Genomic DNA, 20039 nt, shown 5'->3' with positions numbered 1-20039 from the left:
TATTTTTGACTACTTGTCAAACGTATGAAAGAGCAACATAAACACCATGATAAATATTACAAGGTTTGACGGGGTGTTGATTAATATCTAGTATCAACCGAATACATAATTGGCCTTGCATTTTATGGACAGTAATAGCAAAAGCCAAAACTACGGCATGTGCCTTCACTTTAACTGTTAAACATATTTTTAATATGGAAATTAATTTTATGTTCTTCTTCTTGAGATTTCAGTTTTACTGGAATAACAACTTTATCTTTGAACAAAGATTTATTTTGAAATAAATCTGGGTCAAAATTAGGAACCGTGTATGGGGTGGTGTGTGTACAGGGTGGTGGAAATTTTATAAAGATATCTGACCCGTCATTGTTTACCACCATTTCCATTACGCTGTGCATGTCTTCTAGGACTCAAAGTCACTGAATGATTCATAATGGGGGTCCTATTTGATAGTCGGAAGAGACGGATTAATATTTTGCGTAAGGTAATCTTTAGCATCAGTAAAAAATATTTTTACATACAACTTATGCTATTGTTATTAGATTACCTGGGGAACAAGCAACAAAACAACCCATTAGTGCGGTATAGTTTTTGTAAATATGTTGATGGGCGGTTGGCGGAATTGATGATGACAAATCTCCAACTAAAGGAATTTTCCAGCTGAACCTTTGCGTTTTATTCTGCAAAGACCAGCATTTTGATTGCAAGTTGTTAATGAGTACACGTTTTTTTTTATTGCTGGTGACAACAACAACAGTCCATTGCCACAATGAAAAATGAAACAGAAGTTCTCATTTGATTAAGCATCGCAGTGTGAGTAGCTTCTTCGGCAGACCTCATCTGTTGTAAACATTTTCTAAATTGGCTAAAAAGAAGAGCTCCTCTATTTCTTGGATCAGGATTACCATTTTCAATTTCTTTTTGGTCTACGAGAGGTTTCATAGTAACACTATAGAGATTTTAAGGTTCGGCAACGGGTGGTAACTGATAAACATCTCCCATTAAAACAACGGCGATCCCACCAAAAAAAATTCCGGTTTCCCATTAGTTGTCGAAGACGGTTGTCAATTTCGCCAAAAGCTTCATGTAAAATATATGATATATCAATAATTACCAACAATAAAAGCTTGGACAAGGATAGACGGGAACGAAGTTTTTTAAATTTATCCGTTGACAAGTCTGGGACAAAAGTCAATTTCTTGAAGTCATTGATAGATTGAAGTGATTGTGTATGGTTCTACCATTAAGCAAATTAGCAACTACAATACAAATAAAATCAACGAACACTATATGCTGTAGTCTAATTAATGATGAAGCAGTCATCACGAAAACATCGATTTAACCTACGGAACTAAATAGGATAGACAAGGAGTGTTTACTTCAACACACCCTGGAACCCCGACTGACACATTCCGGCTTGTATAATTTTCCCTCATTTCTGTCAACAATTATCCACCAGTATTGAGGAGACTTTTGGACCGTGATAAACGTGCAATGCTATATCCTGTCTGACGAGTTTATTATTTTTTAAATCTTAGGTTATTCCTTTCAAATTAAGCTAATGAGTTAATAAGATATTCATAATAACTTTTTTTTGTTGATGAATAGTTTTGATCCACTTTCGAAAAGTTAAGCAGACGAAAAAAGCTTTCTGACAGCCCAATGTTTTTATTTTTTAAATGAAAATATCTCAATATTTTTCTATTGCACCATACGTGGTGTCTTAAGCAATTCGATTCAAAAAAAATTATGCGTCGAATGAAATAATTAGTTTTTAAAAATAAGTCTGTCCCAATTAGCATTTTTTGTCCCAAGATTACACGTTTTTCCCCATAATTCGCATTTCTTCGATACACGTAAATGCAATAAGAAAGTCTATTAGGAAAAACGCTGTCCCAGTTCGCTGTTTTACCCTACTTTCTTTAGATGCGACATTACTATTTGATGCCAAAGTAAAGTTGGAACTCTAACTTAAACACAGAAAACACATTGCTGCTGCCCTAGAGTCACAGGCAGGAAAAATTATTATTTTCTTCAGAAAATTGCAAGTTTAATTTTTTTATCCTCCATACTTGCTGTTAATATTATAGATTTTGATGTTGAAAAAGTGAAGAAAAATTCTCTGAAATAGCTAACTAAACAATTTGAGTGTTGTATCATAGGGAAAGCTGCTTGAGTTATCTAGTGTTCATCCTCACTTATTTTGTGCCAAAAGCAAGATAGTGAAAGGCGTGACGAATTCAAGTTTAGCTTCTGCGTGCTGTCTGCAAGCAGTTAAGCAATCCAATTGTCAGTCGCTATGTGGCTAAAATGATGTCCTTCCGGAATATCTTCAGGGACCAAAACTTCGCCATTTTGTTCCTTGACGCAGCCGAAATGGAATGGATGCTGGTCGTGACGTTTCCCATCAGTTTCACATCATTTGAGGATGTGGGTTGTAGTGGACTAGAGCGTCAACGCTGTGTATAAAGGCAATGAGGTTATGGTTTAGAACACCTGCTGAACCTGTCATAAAACTGTAAGTAGTGCCCTGATGGCTGCATGCTGTAATCATGATTCTTGATTGCTTTCAAGAATATGACGTTCAATATACTGTGATGTGTTTAATCATATATTTCCAATTGGAAACTAACAACAGCGCTTTGGTCATTTCATGAAAAAGCACTATATAAATCCGCTTCTGCATAATGTAACATACAAGGTTAGGAGTGTATTGCTACAACTACATTCTAGAACAATCACTGTTAGACAGCCCCGGCCAGCCCGATGCTCTACGCTTATATACCCGGCTAGGCCGGCACAGTCATACAGTACGTCCGGTTGGACTACATACCAGAAGTATCACATAGCGTGGTCATTGACCACGGCTCTACTATTTTGACAAAAGTGTTTCTTGTGTTTTGAAAAATGTGTTTCATGTTTTGAAATATTATGTCACTATCGAATTATGTTAGTGGGCTTTCAGTAGAAGCCAAAAAAATACCTTGATAAATTGGATATTCTTCAGTGTGATTGCCCTTACAGTTTATCTAAAGATTTGTGGGAGTGTTGCACAATTATTCCCAAAATAGATCATGGGGATATATTTGCCTATTTAGTTTTCTCCAGAAGTAATTTAGATGTTGAGAAAACAAAGAGAGCCTACAAAGATCTCAAAAAAGAGTCAAAACAAGCAGTAAACGATGGGTGGCTGAAATAATTTATGGCAATTTGTTTGTTATCAGGAATGGTTTTAGTTCAAGCTTAGGTAAGCCCTTAAATTTGTTTCTTATTTAAATGAATTATATTTTCTGTTATAATTTACAATTAGGTAACTCCATCTCAAGCTATCAGAGATACTCCTCACTCACCATGGGCTGCAATTGGTGCTAATGGTTGTGTAATGTACGCTCACTGTACCTGTGCTGTAGGGTAATACTTAATGAAGAAAACTAATAAATACTTCATGAAATATGGCAAAATGTTACAGATTTGGAGAAGTGTGTAATCATATTGGATGACTTTTACTAGTCAGCGTATATTCAGTCGAAATTCATGAGGGAAAAGGACGTACCGAGGATAAGTTTACTTGGGCAGATCTTTCTTCGCAGCCAGTAATATCAATAACAAAAAAGTTGTTATGTATCAAATTAATGCCTTTACATCTTTTAGGGAACCTACAAAAAAGTTTGTGAAATTCCGTAAGCAACTACTACCAACTGTGAGAAAACCTACAAACGAAGAAAATTGTGACCTGATGAAGAAGTTAGCTGAAATGCCAGGAAAGCCAGCAGGAGCTCTCTTGTTAGAAGACAATTGTAGTGAATACTTTCCACCAGCTTTAAAGATAAAGCTTCCAAAGCCTCTCACATCAATGTTCCAAAAAGGTGCCATTGGTCTATCTTTACCTGAACTAATAACCAAAAGTAGAGAGCTGTACCAGACAGTTCACATAACGAAGGAACAAAGTGAAGCTATTTGCTCTCTTACCGCTTACTAAACCTCTAGCAAACATTGGTTTACATATACAGATCCTTCCGGATTACTGCTTCAAAATTCAGGCAGGTTTTGCACAGCAACCTTTTTTCCCCATCTATTCTTCTGCTAAAACAAATCTGTTATCCTGAAGCTTTCTAGTTCACCAGTGAGGCTACTAAGTATTTCATTTAGTTGTTAAAAATTGTAACTATAATCAACACTATTTTATTTTTGTTTTGTAATATAGTTGGGGAAAAGTATAGTAGGGTGGTATAGTAGTATGGTAAACGAATACATTGCGATGAAAACGTTTGAAGCACATATTCACAAGAGTGGAAAACATCCAGGGTTTCAAATTACCAAAACTGGAATGTTTATTTCGGTTGAATATCCTTTTTTGTCATCCTCGCCAGATGGAATATTCAGCTCCCCAGCATTAGGATGTGGCACAATTGAAATCAAGTGCCCATTTAATTTAATTTTGATGAGGAAAAAAGGAGTACCAAATGAACAAAGCACATTACTATCTATCAGGTGCAGTTGCAAATGTACACCACGGGCTACAACTTTTCTTTTTTCGTAGTCTATACCACTGTTGATCTCATGTACATAGAAGTTCCTTATGACCACTGCTTTATGGGGGAATTTGCGATCCCGAGGGCGACAGAATATTTCCATACTATAATCATGCCTGAGATCATTCTTCCACAGTTCTCTATCTGTTTTACATACAAACCAATATCTTCCTTGTTACTGTCAAACAAATGAGCCGGTTATTGGTTAAGTTGTGTTTTGCTCAAATGAAAATTGTAAGCTGAAGATATTTCATTTAAAATGCATTCATGATCGTTCTCCTTCTCGAAAAAGAATTACAAATTCACGGTCCTGTGATACCTGTAAGAAGGTTACTCGTTCGGTTAGAGCAAAAGAGAACAGGGTTAGAGAGAATAACCAAGATGAATAGAACCAGACGAATTTGAAATCAAAGCGAGCTTCAACATCCCCAATCCCGCTTCGTACTGTTAACAAGTAGTTTTAATACATTTTTTTTATGTAAGAGAACGCAGATATTCATGTTTCCTGTTGTGCAATTAGGTAAAATAAACCAAGAAATTTAAGAATGAGGCCAATTACATTTTATTTCAATAAATCTACATACAAATGTTTTAGGCTAATGGGACCACCGACGGACAGGAATTGTATAATGCACACGCAACAGCGACCATTTTATCAACAACTGATTCGGTTAAATCCAATTATTCGGTAGAAAAATTAGTTAATAGGCACTGATAATTGAATGGGCCTTGTAGAATAGAATACCTTCGAGAAATAGCACCAATAACCATTTCCACATGAATGCGCACTCTAGCTAGATCTCGGGATTCTTCTACTTCAATGCTTGTCAATTGTTGTTTTTTTCCGAGGGATGATGGAATTTTAAGTTATGCGTTTTGAAGACCAACTGCTTCATGATTTGAAAAGCCGCGGTCGGCAAGTACCAAGTAACCATATTCAAGATTTTCAAGAAATCCTGATTGCTGTACTATAAATTGGTCACTTGACCGTCCACCATATCCCCGTGAAATAAATGAAATATAACCTTGTGGAGCTATTCCAATCAAATACTTGGCAGTGTTGTGGGATTTGTAAATGGAATATATTGATGCGCGTTCCTTGATTTGTATGGGACGATCAATGAATATTTCATAACAGTCTATAATACAATTACATTTGTAAAATTTGTCCCTGAAACAAAGAGGTAGTGTAGTTCTTAAAATTTCTCGTTACGGCCAGCTAATTAAAACTGAGACTAAACATGTGTACAATGAATGAATCCAAAATGAAAAATACTTAGAAGCAGTTGATAGGCAAATTTCAAAGCGATAAGCCAAATCTTGCAATCCTAAATTCAATTTTAGTTTCATTAATGTTAAAACAAATTGCTCGAAGAAGTTAAGTTTTACTCTACGATCTTTACAAATTTAGCAACCCATTGATACATCATCTTAAGTTTTTCGTGACTGTTAATACCAGTATAAAACTGACAAACTTCATCGTCCTTTTCAATTTGTTTGATAATGCTTTTGCAATCTAACTTAAACTGAAGCAATTCAACTTGCTTCGTTAACTGAGACACTTGCTCGATCAATCGTAGACGCTGTAATTCTCCTTCGAGATTATCGTTCAGGTTAGTTGTTCAATTGTTAACTTGTGATGTTGTGAAGCCCTCAACAGCAGGAATTGGTATATAGTCAATCTCGTTCCCTTTTAATAATGCTATTAAAATTGAAAAAAAAAAAAACATTAGGCAAGCAATAAGCAAGAAAAAATGTTTATCACTTTACCACTTTGTGAAGGACTTTCATGGCATAATGAATCTAGATGTAATGTAGTCTCAGATGGGTTCTCATCGCTGGGAAGTTCACATTTATGGTTACGTGTAAACTCTCTTCGCAATTACTTGGAATGTTGTGTTGATCAAGCTCATCTAATAGTTTTAAAAAATGCTTAATACTGACAGACATACAAATGTAAATTTGTTGTTTGAATATTACCAATCAGCAAAGAATGATCCTGAATTACAGAAAGGAGAGGTGAACTATTAATTCTAGTGGCTCATCCCCTAACAACAATGATGGCACAAAATCTGGATGCCTCGGGTATAGATATCTTTTGCAGGTTTCCCTATTAAAACACAAAAGAATGTATTATTAATAAATAGCAATAAATTGATTGATAGAATTATACCTCCATAAAAATGCTTTAAACATATCCTGATATTTTTTATTTTGGTATGACGATTAGCTTCCCTACGTTTAATCCTGTCAAGCCAAAGCTGACTACGAACACTGTTTTGTGGCAAAGTAAACAAATTGACACCATCACTCATCTTTCGTCTACACTTAGCAACATGACAACTTCTCATTTTAGTTAATAATAGAAACCAAATTTCAACACACAAAAAACACTTTTGTCAAAACAGTAGAGCCTTGCTGTTGGGATGCAGAAGCACAAAATATTCCACATTATATTATTTCGCTACAAAAATGCACAGCCATGCTGCGTTGCCAGATCATACCTGAAAAGAAAACAGATCCCAAAGAGCCCTATAGGCACAGTTTCCCATTCGGCTGTCCCAATTAGCATCATAGCACCTTATGACAGAGAAACTGCTACTATTTTATCGAAAATATTAACTTTTTTTCGTTCTATTTGCATTTTTTAAAGTGCACTATAAATATTTTATCAAGATGTACGGGATTAACGAAAAACGTTAAGACTTCATAATAAAATTTTGAATAAAATTATTTGGGGCTATAGTTTGGGACATAAGGTACGGCACCATGAGAAAGAGGAGCCATGATCTAATTCAAATGTTGATATAAAATTCAAAAACTTTCGCGAAAATATCTGAAACCCTATTCACTTTCAAAATTTCATTTTAAGAAAAATAAAAAAAAAAAAAAACAGATTGAAGTGACAATTTTCTTGGATCTGTCCAGACTCGATCCAACGTCACTGAAATAGTTTTTAGCTAATAATGCTAAAATTACGCAATAAAACCTATAAATGCTTTACATCAATCGATTTGCCTTGAAATTCTGGGTCGATTGATGTATAGACATTGCGAAATAACGAAATAATTTTTTTTTCAAAATTTGTTGTCCCGATTCGCGTCTGCTGTCCCAAATACGCATTTTTCTTCCATTTCCTGGTAATGAAACATTTCGATAAATATTCAAAATATTGACAAAACCTTACATACTATTGTAGAACTTTTCATCCTCTATCTTTTAAGATAATTATTTAAGGTATCATCATTAAGGTACCACTTATACTCTAGATATTCCTTATGCCGTAATGTTGTTTGCTAACAGCCAAAACAGAGCACAAATTTCTTGACCGTAAGCCAAATTCTTAAATTTCAATTAATGATATCTCGTTTAATTATAAATATTATATACGTCCTTTTGCTTTATTGCGTATCCCACCCTATATTTTAAATTTAATAAATTAGATTTTGCAATAAACCTCACTTTTTTTTGTATTTTACTTAAAGAAAAAATCGTCTATTTGTGTCCCAATTCGCGTTTTCGCCGGCCGTGTCCCAGTTCGCTGTTTTACCTAAAATTTACACTTTTTGGTAGTAAGCGACGGTGGTGCGAGTGGTGGTGGAGGTGGTGGAGGTGATCGAGGTATATAATTAACTAATCACAAAAAAATTTAGGGTATTAATTACATTTTTTATTTTATAACAGGTAGCGATTTCAAATGTGTGCAGTGTGGAACGTGGAATTTTGTTCGGCGGCTATTTTGCTGTTAATACTATGCGAGGCTCCCCGCATCCCCAGCGCCCCCTTTGTTCCAGACGAAGACTGGGACATGGAGTCTGACGAATCGCCCGCCCCCCCCCCACTCTGAACGAGAAATCACGTAAACCAAAGAGCAGTTCAAACCCCCCACTCGATGAAGCTGTCCAATCATCTGGTGAACCATCAATTCCTTTCCAAAAGCAGATTTTTATTCCTTGATGATGGTCGTTGGTATGGAGCCGTGATTGAAAGCGTCAACTTTGGAAAAAACAACCTCCACACCTCTTTTGGGAGCAGTTGGAGTTGGATCGGTTGCATGTGGTGGTTTGAAGTGAGTGGAGGTGGAGGAGCTAATTGTGGTGGTGGTGGTGGGAGTGGTGTTGGAGGTGGTGGTGGTGGGAGTGGTGGTCGAGGTGGTGGTGGTCGAGGTTTAATTAAATTTTAATTCATTAACGATAAATTTAAGGTATAAATTACATTTTTTAATTTAAAACAGATGGCGATTGGAAATTTGAGCTTTGCAGAGAATGGAATTTCGTCAGGAGATTAATTTACTTCAAATGCAGGGCTGACCGCACCCCCGGCGCCCCCCTTGTCCCAGAGGAAGAAAGCAAATTCAAATCCACATTAACGCAGCTCAAACCTCGATGAAGTTGCCAATCAACAGCACCTGGTGTGGACTTCGGCATCCACGGGGACCCTTCGTTTCAACGTCCCAGTCATCTTCAGTCTGGCATCCTCGAGGCTCATGGAGGAACTCCTGACGGGAACTGGGCTGGGAAACTATACAGGTAAGACCCAACCTAACCTAACCTTAACTTTTCTTAATTCCAGTTACATTTTTTTTGTAGAAGTTTTTCTACGGTACCACATTGATTTGAACATGACGGTCCAGATGACGGAACATGATCTTATTTCCATTGGGATCACTTCGAATGGGGCTAAAAAATACTGCTTCAAGCAATTAAAGGCATAATTTTATTTTCTTCATTTTCCAGTCAATTGGTAAATAATTTTTTTTTTCAGTATTGCGCGGCTAAGAGGTTTTTTTTCCCTGCTGCAGCATCCTTTTTCCCCTTTTCACCCAATAATCATCCAAGTGAAGCGGAGGCCGAAGAAATTCGGATAATTCCTTCACGGGATAAAAAATTTCGCGTTAGTTTATTGTCAAATGATTTTTTTATCGCCTTTTTTATGAGGCGTTTTTTTATTGCATTTTTTTGTGTGATGTGAAAAATTTGTATAGGGCTCTTTGGGATCTGTTTTCTTTAGCCGTTTCATCTGGCAACGCCAGCATGGCAGAGCACATTGGTAGCGCGAGAACGGGGAGAAGAGGGAGAATGGGACGAATGGGGGAGAAGAGGAAACGTGGGTCCCTTTTTTAATGGGAGGGAGGAGGGCGTACGAAAAGTACGCCCTCCTCCCTCCCATTCGTCCCATTCTCCCTCTTCTCCCCGTTCTCGCGCTACCAATGTGCTCTGCCATGCTGGCGTTTCCAGATAAAACGGCTAAAGAAAACAGATCCCAAAGAGCCCTATTTCTAGTGTTAATTTTCAGTGAAATTTTTTTAGTTTTTTGGGTCCCAGAGGGTATGGAATTGTCAGGTTTTCATTGTTTCGATGTTCGCAGTACATCGGAAAGTAAATCACAGTTTTTTACATTACCTTCATGAAGTTTGGAAACACGGCGAGTGTTTTCGCGCTTCTAACACGGCGGCTTACGGGCCAAAGTGTCTCCCTTTTTTACGCGATAACTCACGATTGAGTTATCGCAAAGCAAATTTTAAAAAATCACCTTGGTGAGGAAAGAATTTTCTTTCACCATGATTTTTTGCAGATTTTAGTGAATTGAAGTTTATCCCCAAAGTGCTAGATATAAAGTTTGGAAACATCGGCGCGCTCGCCATATGTTTCCAAGCTAAAGTGTATGCTCCTTAAAAAATTATAAGAAATTCAAATATATCAATTATTACTTGAAACTTGCACCAACGGTAGACGACATAGTCGTGTACATTTGGACGAAGTTTAAAATTTTTCTAATGATGCGCTGATTTTGGCCAATTTTTTAAAGAGAACATGCCGATTAATTTTGGTGGCGCAGGGACGAAATCCTAGCCCGGGGGAAGAATAGAGGGAAGATAATAGGGGAGAATAAAGGAGTCCGGCGGTTTTCCCTCTCCTATTCTTCCACCGGGGCAGGATACGCTCCACGCGACGTGGGAAGAAAAATCAACATTTAATAAAAAATCGGCAAAAATCAGCGTATCTTGTTACGACATTCTTGTTAAATTTCTTGCTGCGGAAAAGAAGCGAGAAGCAAAAAACGAACAAGTTGTTAGCCACATCCGACTGGGCAATCCCCTCCTCCCTTTCTTTTTTCCGTCCGTCTCTCTTTCGACTCCATACGTGTCTGTTGTGTTGGTGGTCATTCACAAGCTTTGACATCCACAGCGGACGGTCATAAAGAACAGCCATTTGTCACTGACAAGAAGAAGAATGACTTGAGTACGAGCGCAATCTCTACCTCTATCATGTAAGTAAACCATCAATTTCTCGACTATTTCTCCCTATCCATTTGATATGAAGGGGGTTATCGGTTCTGTCGACTGTTCCGCACTACCGACTATAGCAAATTCAACAATACATATAGCGTTCAAAAAAAAAGAAAATGAGAGTTCCATCAATTAAATCAATAAATGAAGAGTGGAAAAAGAAAAAAAAGACAAATGGGCTAACGAAATTAATTCGGCCAGCAGCTGACAAACGAGTGAGTGACGAGGAAGCTACTACACTGGCTTTCCCTTAATATGATTGCATTCTCTCTCTATTCTCTCTCTCGCAAATGTATTTATCTGTCCTGTACTTGTTTTTATTTGTATTCATTTTCTCCCTTTTCTCCTTTTTATCTCGGCCACCGATGTTAGGAGGAGAGCGAGGAAGGCCACCCACGCTGGCCAACTACAGTGCCACCGTCCTGGCGCCAACGGATCCGGATGCGCCGGACAAGGCCAAGAGCTTGCAAAAGTTCGGCACCCTGGCCGTCGTCTATTTCCCGTGCATGCAGCACCTTTTCGGCGTCATCCGTCTGACGTGGATCATCGGGACGGCCGGCATCGTCCAGGGATTTTGCCTCGTCGCCATGTGCTGTGCGTTAAGTGATCCGCGTTGGCCAAAAATTGCAATCACAACAAGACCCTCCCCCCTTTCAAACGTGAAATCGATGTTGTGTATTGATTTCACTTCATTTGCACCGATGGGGTCGGTTATTTTCTTTTGTGTGTGTGTTTTATTGTGTCTGGCATGTTTTTTTGAAGCGATCCAATGAAAAGTGTCCAAGTCACGAGTCGAACGAGGAGTCGAAAAAAACATTAGACACAAAAGGGTTTGGGGGTTTCGATTGATTTTTGGGGGGGGAGTCCTATTTGAAAACAAATCAGAGTAGAAACTGAGCCAAATCAATGTCGAATAAGATGGGAGAGAATACGAGAGTTAAAGATCTTCACGGCTCTCGAAGAAATTGCGTGGGATTTTGTGTGTGTGTGTGTGTGTATGGGAGAAGAGAGAGATAAACGAACCTCTTACTAGAATGGGATTTGATGTTTTTTTCTATTTTTCTCTTTTGCACTTTACTTGTCTCCTTTTCTCTCCTTTTCCCCTTTTCTCCAAATTTCGTAGTTCGCTCGCCTTCGCTGGATGGGTTTTTTTAAATGTGTCTGTTGCCGATCCTGCTGCTGGTTGTGGTGGCTGGTGGGTGCCTTTAGTGCCATTCGGATGATGACGACTGGCGCTTTTGTTTTGTTTGCCCTCTTCCGGTTGTTGGCACCGGCAGACCATGTTGACAGCCATTAACATGATTGCTATAGCAACTAAAAGCATCGTGCCGAAGGGGGGGGGGGTCCGGTCCCTATTTCATGATCTCCCGTAATTTGGGTCCCGAATTCGGTGGCGCCATAGGCCTCCTGTTCTACATCGGAACCACTTTTGCCGCTTCGATGAACTTCGTTGGCGGCATCGAAATCTTGGTGATGAGTAATATACAGTAGTACATAGCGAAAGTAAAAATTGTAATCATATCAAATTAATTTTCCAATATCTTCTTCTACACTTGTGATTTTTGTCTAGAATTACATTGCGCCTCAAATCGCTTTGTTTGGTGCGTGGTTTGGTGATCCAGCCAAGGACCCGGAAGTCCTTTACAAAAATTTACGGCTCTACGGCACGGCCTTGTTATTTCTCATGGGAATTGTGGTGTTCATTGGCATCAAACCCGTCAGGAACGGGTTTCCCGCTGATCCGACTCTGCGACTTCCTCTCCATCAGATATATCTAGCTACGTCGGCATCGGACTCAACGGGAACGGTTCTGATAAGCTGTGGTAAGTTCTCGCTCTCTCTGTCTCTCTTTCACCGCACACTTGGGTCCTTCCTTCTAGGATCCTGTCTCTTTTCGTCTCTATTCTGTTCTGGTGGGTACGCGTTCTCTGTGTCTCTTTTTCCGGGTCCCCTTTCTTTTTTCTTTTGTCCGGCTCGAGTCTTAGACGAGCATCTTAGACGAGTCCAAGAGTTTGACAACCGAAACAGATTGGTTAGGGAAAAAAGAGGATCATTCTTTACTCTAGTGCGCTCTATTGTCCTGCTCGGCACAATCCTGTCTGCAGGCGTCCGTAAATGTGTTGAATATATATATCATGTAGTCGCTTTGAGCCAGCACACGGACACTATATTGTCGCAAGGGTAGAAAAGAGCAAGCGAGCCTGCCCGTCGCGCCCTAAGGGATCGAAAAGGAAATGGTAGCAAACCAGCAGTCTCTCCCCTTTTTCATTCTTCTTCTTATAAAAAAGTGAACCCATTGACGGTCGTCGGCCATTTGGATTTTGATGAAAGAATATTTTCAAAATAAGAAAAGGAAAGAAATAGAAGATGAATTTCCCGTCCAACTTTGTCACAAAAGCCTCGACGACTGTGGTCTGTAAAAAAAAAGGTTTTGAAAAAAAAACGCCACTTGAAGAAGAAGTCTGAATAGATGATGTTGTTTACTTTGTTTATGGTATCGAAGCTTGGGGGGTATTGATTTTCGTCCAACATCAGCGGGGAAAATGAAAAATCAAAGATCCGCCGAAATAATAAAAACACAGAAAGTTCAGGTCCACTTTGTGGATCCTACAGAAAAGAGGATGAGCCCCACGCGCGCCCGTCTCCTAAGATATTTTTAATGGCAATTAATGAAAAAAAAAGCCGTGAGAGAGAAATGAGAAAACATATTAAGGAAACGGGGAATAAAGTCAAGGATTACTGCACCTGCAGAACCATCCTTTTTCTAGTTCCGTTCTAACAATTTGAGGGACTAATACGAGAATAGACGAAAAATTTCAAAGTGCTGAATACACACACAGACATCTCGGCGGGGCGTCGAAAGTTTTTTAATTATACAGCCGAAAAGTTTTCGATACTTTCTCTTACTAGGTACTCTAACCTCCCAATTGGAAATATATCTAGAATTACATAATATAGTACCTAGATATAGTATTACTGAAGGTGAAAACGTGAATATTTGTGCAGAACTTTGCGTTATTGCACGATGCACCGCGCTTGCAGTTCAGTATAAGTACTCGCCGTCAGCTATTACCAGCATTCAGCATTTGGCTGCTGTTCGATGGCAAATGTAATTTCATTTTCTTCTACCGCATTTGGTCCATTGCCGGTTGTCTAGGTGCTGTCAAAATTCCCGACTTTCTTTGTAGCCAAAAGGAATGTGGGTGGGAAAGAAAAACAAGGAGCAGCGTCGGCACTTGTTCTCCTTTTTTATTAATAAAAAAAAAGAAGAAAAAAGCCTCTCGATGGCATTTTTTTCTTCTTCTTCTACTTCTATTGTTTGTGTTATTTTTTTGATCCGGCGCATCGCGCCCTGGGAGCCCAAAGCCCAGGGTATAGAGAGGCAGAGGACGCGGACAGGCTGATTAGAACTCTGGTGGTGACGATTCGTGTCGTCTTCGGCTGTTTGAACGTGGACGTTATGGCAAAGCGAAAGAAGTTTTCTTGCCGTTCCATATAAAATTCCGCAGCTCCGGCTATTCCCACCAAAGAACGGTACGGCAGAGGTACGGTAGAACGGTAGTATCCGGCGTTTCCACCGAAAGCCCGTCCGCTGCACAGTCAGCAGGAATTGAATTATCTCATTCAGCTGGTGGATGTTTCCCAATTGGCTTTATTCTTATTGGCTGATGCATAGTGTTGTCGCCCTGTCGTCTTGTCCAATTGAAACGATGGGAACTCGGTCGGGAGGGAATATGTTGACGAAAAATTAACAACGCTGTGCTACTATACTTGATTTGATGGAACCGATGCATTGAACCTCACAGATGGGACGAAGTCGTAGTCGACAGACCGGAATATTAATCGGAGACAAGAAAGAGTGATGAGACTCATGAAAGCCAAAGGGGGTTGTAGAAGCTGTACGGCTTTGATGTGTTAAATTTTACCTCTGGCGAGGTGAAGTAATCTGCTGCTGCTGTGATGCTTCCTCAAACGTGCTCGGGATTTTTAAAAAGAAAAACAGAAAGAAGGAAAAAGGAAAGAAGATAACTCGCAAAGTTCGTTACACTTTGATCCACAGTGCAAACTGGCGAACGGAGGGGACTGTCGAGCAGATGCGATTCCGATATCCAATTTCTGGAGCATGTCCAATCATCAAAACCCAATCGACGGGAGAGAGGGAAGGAACAGACACACGAACGACACGAATTCGTGCAGAATGAAATTTGTTGCGCTCGGTAGCTAGTGTGCTGTGATTTGCTACATACCCTAAATGAAGTGCTAATCAGGGGCCAGCCAAATATAGAAGTGACGGTTGGTGATGACATCTCCGGCCGGGTTCCCCTAATCAAAGCTACAGCATGGTTTGGTTTTGCATGGCTGGCTGTTTTTGGGGTCTGAGCTGCAGGAGAAAAGATGAAAAAGAAAAGATGGTTCCAAACTTGTAGCGAATAACAGACTTTGAATGAAAGACGAAGGATAAAATATTGAGGGGCTGGCATGTCAAGCGTAATCGATACTTAACCTGCGGTTCCCAACCCGGGCCGATCGGTTATAAATCACCAACAAGAAAGTGAGAGGGAAGTTGTTTTCCTGCCATACCCTCTAAAGAAGCAGATAAGCAGTTGAATACAGTTGGCGGAGCTCGGATTTCCTTCGGGGTAACAAATCATGACACCATTTGCAATCAATGTCTCGCTGCCGAAAGTAATCGATGACGTCGACGTAAGTAATCGACGAGTCATCGCCAACTGATCAATAGTCGAGCGGATTCGACAATCTTTCATTCAATACCGATGGTGAACGCCCTTTTTATTTTATTCTTTTAAATATTATTGTTGTACAGGTTTAGACAGAGCATTGGTGGCAGCTTGGTCGTTGCCAATTTGGCCTGGCCCAACGAATTGGTCATTCTGATTGGAAGTTTCATGCTGGCCACAACTGGTGCCGGCCTGCAGCGGCTGAGTCTCATCTCGGCTCCTCGGCTCCTCCACGCCATCTCCAAAGACAATTTGGTGCCCAAGCTGAACCCTTTTTCGACGCTGTAGGCTTCCGGTGAACCCACTCGCGCCCCCTTGCTGACTCTTGGTAAAAAATCATGATAAGAACCAGACCCCTTTTCTTTATACAGTACGTGAGGCATTTCCATTGATTTTTGAAATGATCAAATACAATTTGGACTACTAACGAGAATCTTTTTCACTTGGTTTTGGAATACTAGCCATTTGTCAATTCGGAGTTCTATTGGGCAACGTCGATATTCTGGCTCCACTGCTCTCCATTTTCTTTTTGATGCTCTACGGATTAATCAATCTCGCCTGTACCCTTATTCAGACACTATTAAGGACGCCCAACTGGAGGCCGCGATCTTTAAAATACTACCGCTGGTAAATAACAAAAGACAGGCAGAATAAAATTCTTTTGATTCGAGCGTCTTTTTAATTTTAATTTTCATTTGCAGGTCGCTGTCTTAGTGTCTTTCATCGGAGCTTCGCTCTGCGTCCCCCGTCATGCTCATGACTTCAGGTTTAGCTGGCTCTATGCTCTATGCTTTGATTGTCAGGCCATCGCTCTGGCCACCATCATCTACAAGTATTACATTGAATATCGCGGGTAAATATGGAATGCAAATACTCGACTTGAATTACAGCGCCGGTGGCCATTGCTGCTGACGCTCTGGCTCGCATTTGAAATGCTTATCGTAATGTTGTTTCGCATCATTGATGAACAGAGCCGAGAAGAAGTGGGGAGACGGAATAAGTGGCCTGGCTTTGAGTGCAGTACGATTAAGTTTACTCCGGCTGGAGGAAGGTCCGCCCCACATAAAAAATTGGCGTCGATAGATTCTGGCCCTATGCAAAATGAAAGCCCACCTTCCACCAAAACAGCGCAAACTGTTGGCTCTCGCCTCCCAGTTGAAAGCTTGCAAGGGATTGGCCTAATCTCTGCAAATCCACCCTTGACACACGTTTATAGTTGATATCACCATGTGCACCGACGAAGCGACCACGGCCAGACAGAACTTGCGCAAGGCTATGGATGACGAAAAGGTCAAGGGCTTTTCTAACGTGCTGGTTGCCAAGGATGTCGGCCAAGGCATTACTGTCCATCAGTAAGTCTCTCATCGATACGCGAACAATATTCACGAGTCTAGAGGCGATCGATATCAAGGAATTGTCAATTTATTTTGGGGGACATTTACAGGATCCAGTCGACCAGTTTGGGCGGATTGAAACCCAACACGGTTATCTTTGGATGGCCAAACGGTTGACGCCAGTCGATAGAGAAGGATCGATCGTGGCGTGTCTTTGTCGATACCATTCACACCGCAGCGGCCAACAAGATGGTCCTGATTGTGCCCAAAGGAATCTCGTCTTTCCCCGATTCCACCGAGAAGGTGCGCATCATTTCCAATCACCCTCCGGCGCTTCTCATCCTATTTACTTTCCATATCGTCAATTCAATTGCGTCATCATTACATTAAAAATAATCGCCCGATTGGGAATTTGACCGGTCGTGCAGATCTACGGCCATATCGACGTCTAGTGGGTCGTTCACCACGGCGGCCTGCTGATGCTACTGCCCTTCCTGCTGCGCCAGCACCGCACTTGGTGTCACTGTAAGATGCGTCTGTTCACCGTTGCTCAGCTCGAGGACAATTTCATTCAGATGAAAACAGATCTCAAGACTTCCCTTTATACAATTGACGTATTGATGCCGAGGTCGAAGTCGTACAAATGGTAAGTTATGCTATACGGCTACTCCCCCGACCATAAGCACTCCCGGGCGGTTGAAGGTGACCTTTCGCATCCGCGGGTGACGCACATTGATTATTTGTCTCGTGTGTCCCCCTTTCAGATGGATAGTGACATTTCGGCTTATACTTACGAACGGACTCTGGTGATGGAGCAGCGCAATCAATTGTTGAAAGAGATGCATATGGAACGCCATAGGGACACAAAATTAACTGCTCCAAAGTTAGCATTAATTTAGTGCTCTCCAAAAATAAGTGCTCAAAATTTAGTGGTCTCTCGCATCCGCCCTCTAGCGGGCGGTTCAAAATATTTCGCTATCAATGAAAATATTGACAATTGAATATCGATTAAAATCTAATTTTTGAATACATCAGCGTTGATCAGCGTCTTGCCCCATCACCTCCGCAACCACCCTTCTGTCCTGTGATTTATATCGTGTCTTTTTATGATTCCATCTTTGTCGAAGTAATCTTCGTGACTAGTTCTTCGTCGATACTTTTTCTTTTTCGCCAGCAGAAGTAACAATATTAGTCCTGGCATGTTCCGATGTTCGGCATCGCCGGAATCCGGAATGGATGGATGACGGATTTCAGGATTCTCGGAAGACATAAGGGGTTGCCGGGTTGGCAAAGGTGATGAGGCGACAAATAGGGCAAGCATTCGAATTTAGAAATCCCATAGTTAAGCTAAATATTGGATTTTAATCGATAGCTTCTAACTTCTCTCACAAGCAGGCGGAGAAACGAAATATTTTGAACCGCCCGCTAGAGGGCGGATGCGAGAGAGCATTAAATTTTGAGCATTTATTTTTGGAGAGCACTAAATTAATGCAAACTTTGGAGCAGTTAATTTTTTGTCCCTATGGCGTTCCATAGATGCAACTCAACAAGCGAGATCCATCGGTGAAATAGAATAAAAAATGGACGTTTTTTTTCTAGCGAATAGAGTTAGATCTCTTGGATTGTGTTTGAAAAAGGCCATAGAGTTAGCGAGACGAAAAACATTCCTTCCTCCTTAACATTATTTAGTGTACTCTGTCTGCTTTCCTAGCAAACAATCTTCTCTTGACTATTTCTCTGAAATGTTTGCCCACTCCTTCTCAAAGGAGGTTGGTGATACGACTCGTTGGTGGACAATGGTAAGTTCAATCTGGATTATTTCATTCAAAATTGTATACCCTCCCTAATGTGATGTCAAAGAATTTCCCCCACAACTGGTTGAAGCATTGGAAACTCATTGAATCTTATTTACTCAGGTCCAAGCCGTGGTCGACCATCACCGACACAACGTCAAGGTGCGCTTTCAGTATGAAGCCGGCCATCCAACCAAGGCGGATGGTTTGAAGGAAGTCAAAGTGGAGCAGCTGATGGAACCTACCGCTGCGGCAGTTACTCCTTCCCCTGAAGCTTTGCCAGCGGCTGAGAATTCCATCCAGAATAGCTCAATGGTTATTCCAACCGTTTCAGTCGATGCTCTGCCGGCGAGCCCAACTTCTTTCAAGCGGTTTGACCAGCCACGCCCGACTCCGGCGCCCACCAAGAGCAAGAAGCTCGGCAAGAAGAAAAATCTACAAGAGGCGGATGTCGAAAACGTCCGACGGATGCACACAGCCGTCAAGCTCAATGAAATCATTGTCTCGATCATTGTCCAATGTCCAGCAGTCACACGAGGCCAAATTGGTCGTGCTCAATTTGCCATCGCCACCGAAACAAACCCGCCTGGAAGGAGGGTCTAACTGTGAGTCCTTGTCATCACTTTTTATGCACTCGACGATGGATAAAATTATCTCATTGACGTTTCTTTTTTTTTTGTTTCTTTTTTTTTTATGCAGACATAGAGTTTTGGAGGTTTGACGGAGGGTCTGGACCGAGTCCTCATGGTCAAAGGTTGAAGACGAGAAGTCTTCACCATCTATTCTTAGAATCAAAACTATCAAGGAGAACGTGATCCACCACTAAGCGTCGAGTGCTAGACAAAAAAGAAAAAAAAAACTGAATCAAAAGTTATACAAATGCTGAAATGCGTCGAATGAGTGCACTTTGACATGCTTACTCCTGCCCCATCTTCAACCCCCCCTCCAATTCTCATCATTTTTTTGCAGCTTTGCCATTTTTTTTATTTTTTTTTGCTGGTTACAACATCTTTTGCGTTCCATATATATAGCTAGTTTCGTTTTCTTCGTCGAGTTCACTATTTATTTATTCATCCAATTTTTGGGTTGTGTTTGAGTGAATGCGGCGTGTGGTGTCTCCTCTTTTTTAATGATCACAAATTTGTCCAGTAGACCGGGCGTTTGCACCAATATTTACCCAATTCCGCCGCTTCCCATCTCATTCATATTTTAACTGTGCAGTACGTAATAAGGTAAATAAACTTGAATGGAAAATTTCTCTAGAAATTCCGTTGGATTGTATAACCAAATAATTCAGAAACTGTAAAGGGGCGGCGACGTAAAGAATTTAGCATAGAGTAAATGGTGTTCCT

The 20039-nt window shown here is 40.5% G+C and overlaps 1 long non-coding RNA gene and 1 pseudogene across 1 annotated transcript; one reads left to right on the top strand and one right to left on the bottom strand.

The window, feature by feature from the left end:
- Positions 1-5076: 5076 nt before the first annotated feature.
- LOC124338476 lies at positions 5077-6386 on the bottom strand. Its single transcript, XR_006917850.1, has 2 exons — positions 6303-6386; positions 5077-6234 (listed from the first exon to the last, which is right to left on the bottom strand). It is a non-coding gene; the product is annotated as an uncharacterized LOC124338476 (long non-coding RNA).
- A 9128-nt stretch (positions 6387-15514) lies between these two features.
- LOC124337691 lies at positions 15515-19290 on the top strand (annotated as a pseudogene).
- The last annotated feature ends 749 nt before the right edge of the window (positions 19291-20039 follow it).

Source organism: Daphnia pulicaria, chromosome 4 (assembly GCF_021234035.1).
Source record: "Daphnia pulicaria isolate SC F1-1A chromosome 4, SC_F0-13Bv2, whole genome shotgun sequence".
Taxonomy (NCBI): Eukaryota; Metazoa; Arthropoda; class Branchiopoda; order Diplostraca; family Daphniidae; genus Daphnia; species Daphnia pulicaria.
This window is presented reverse-complemented; position numbering and strand designations above follow the sequence as displayed.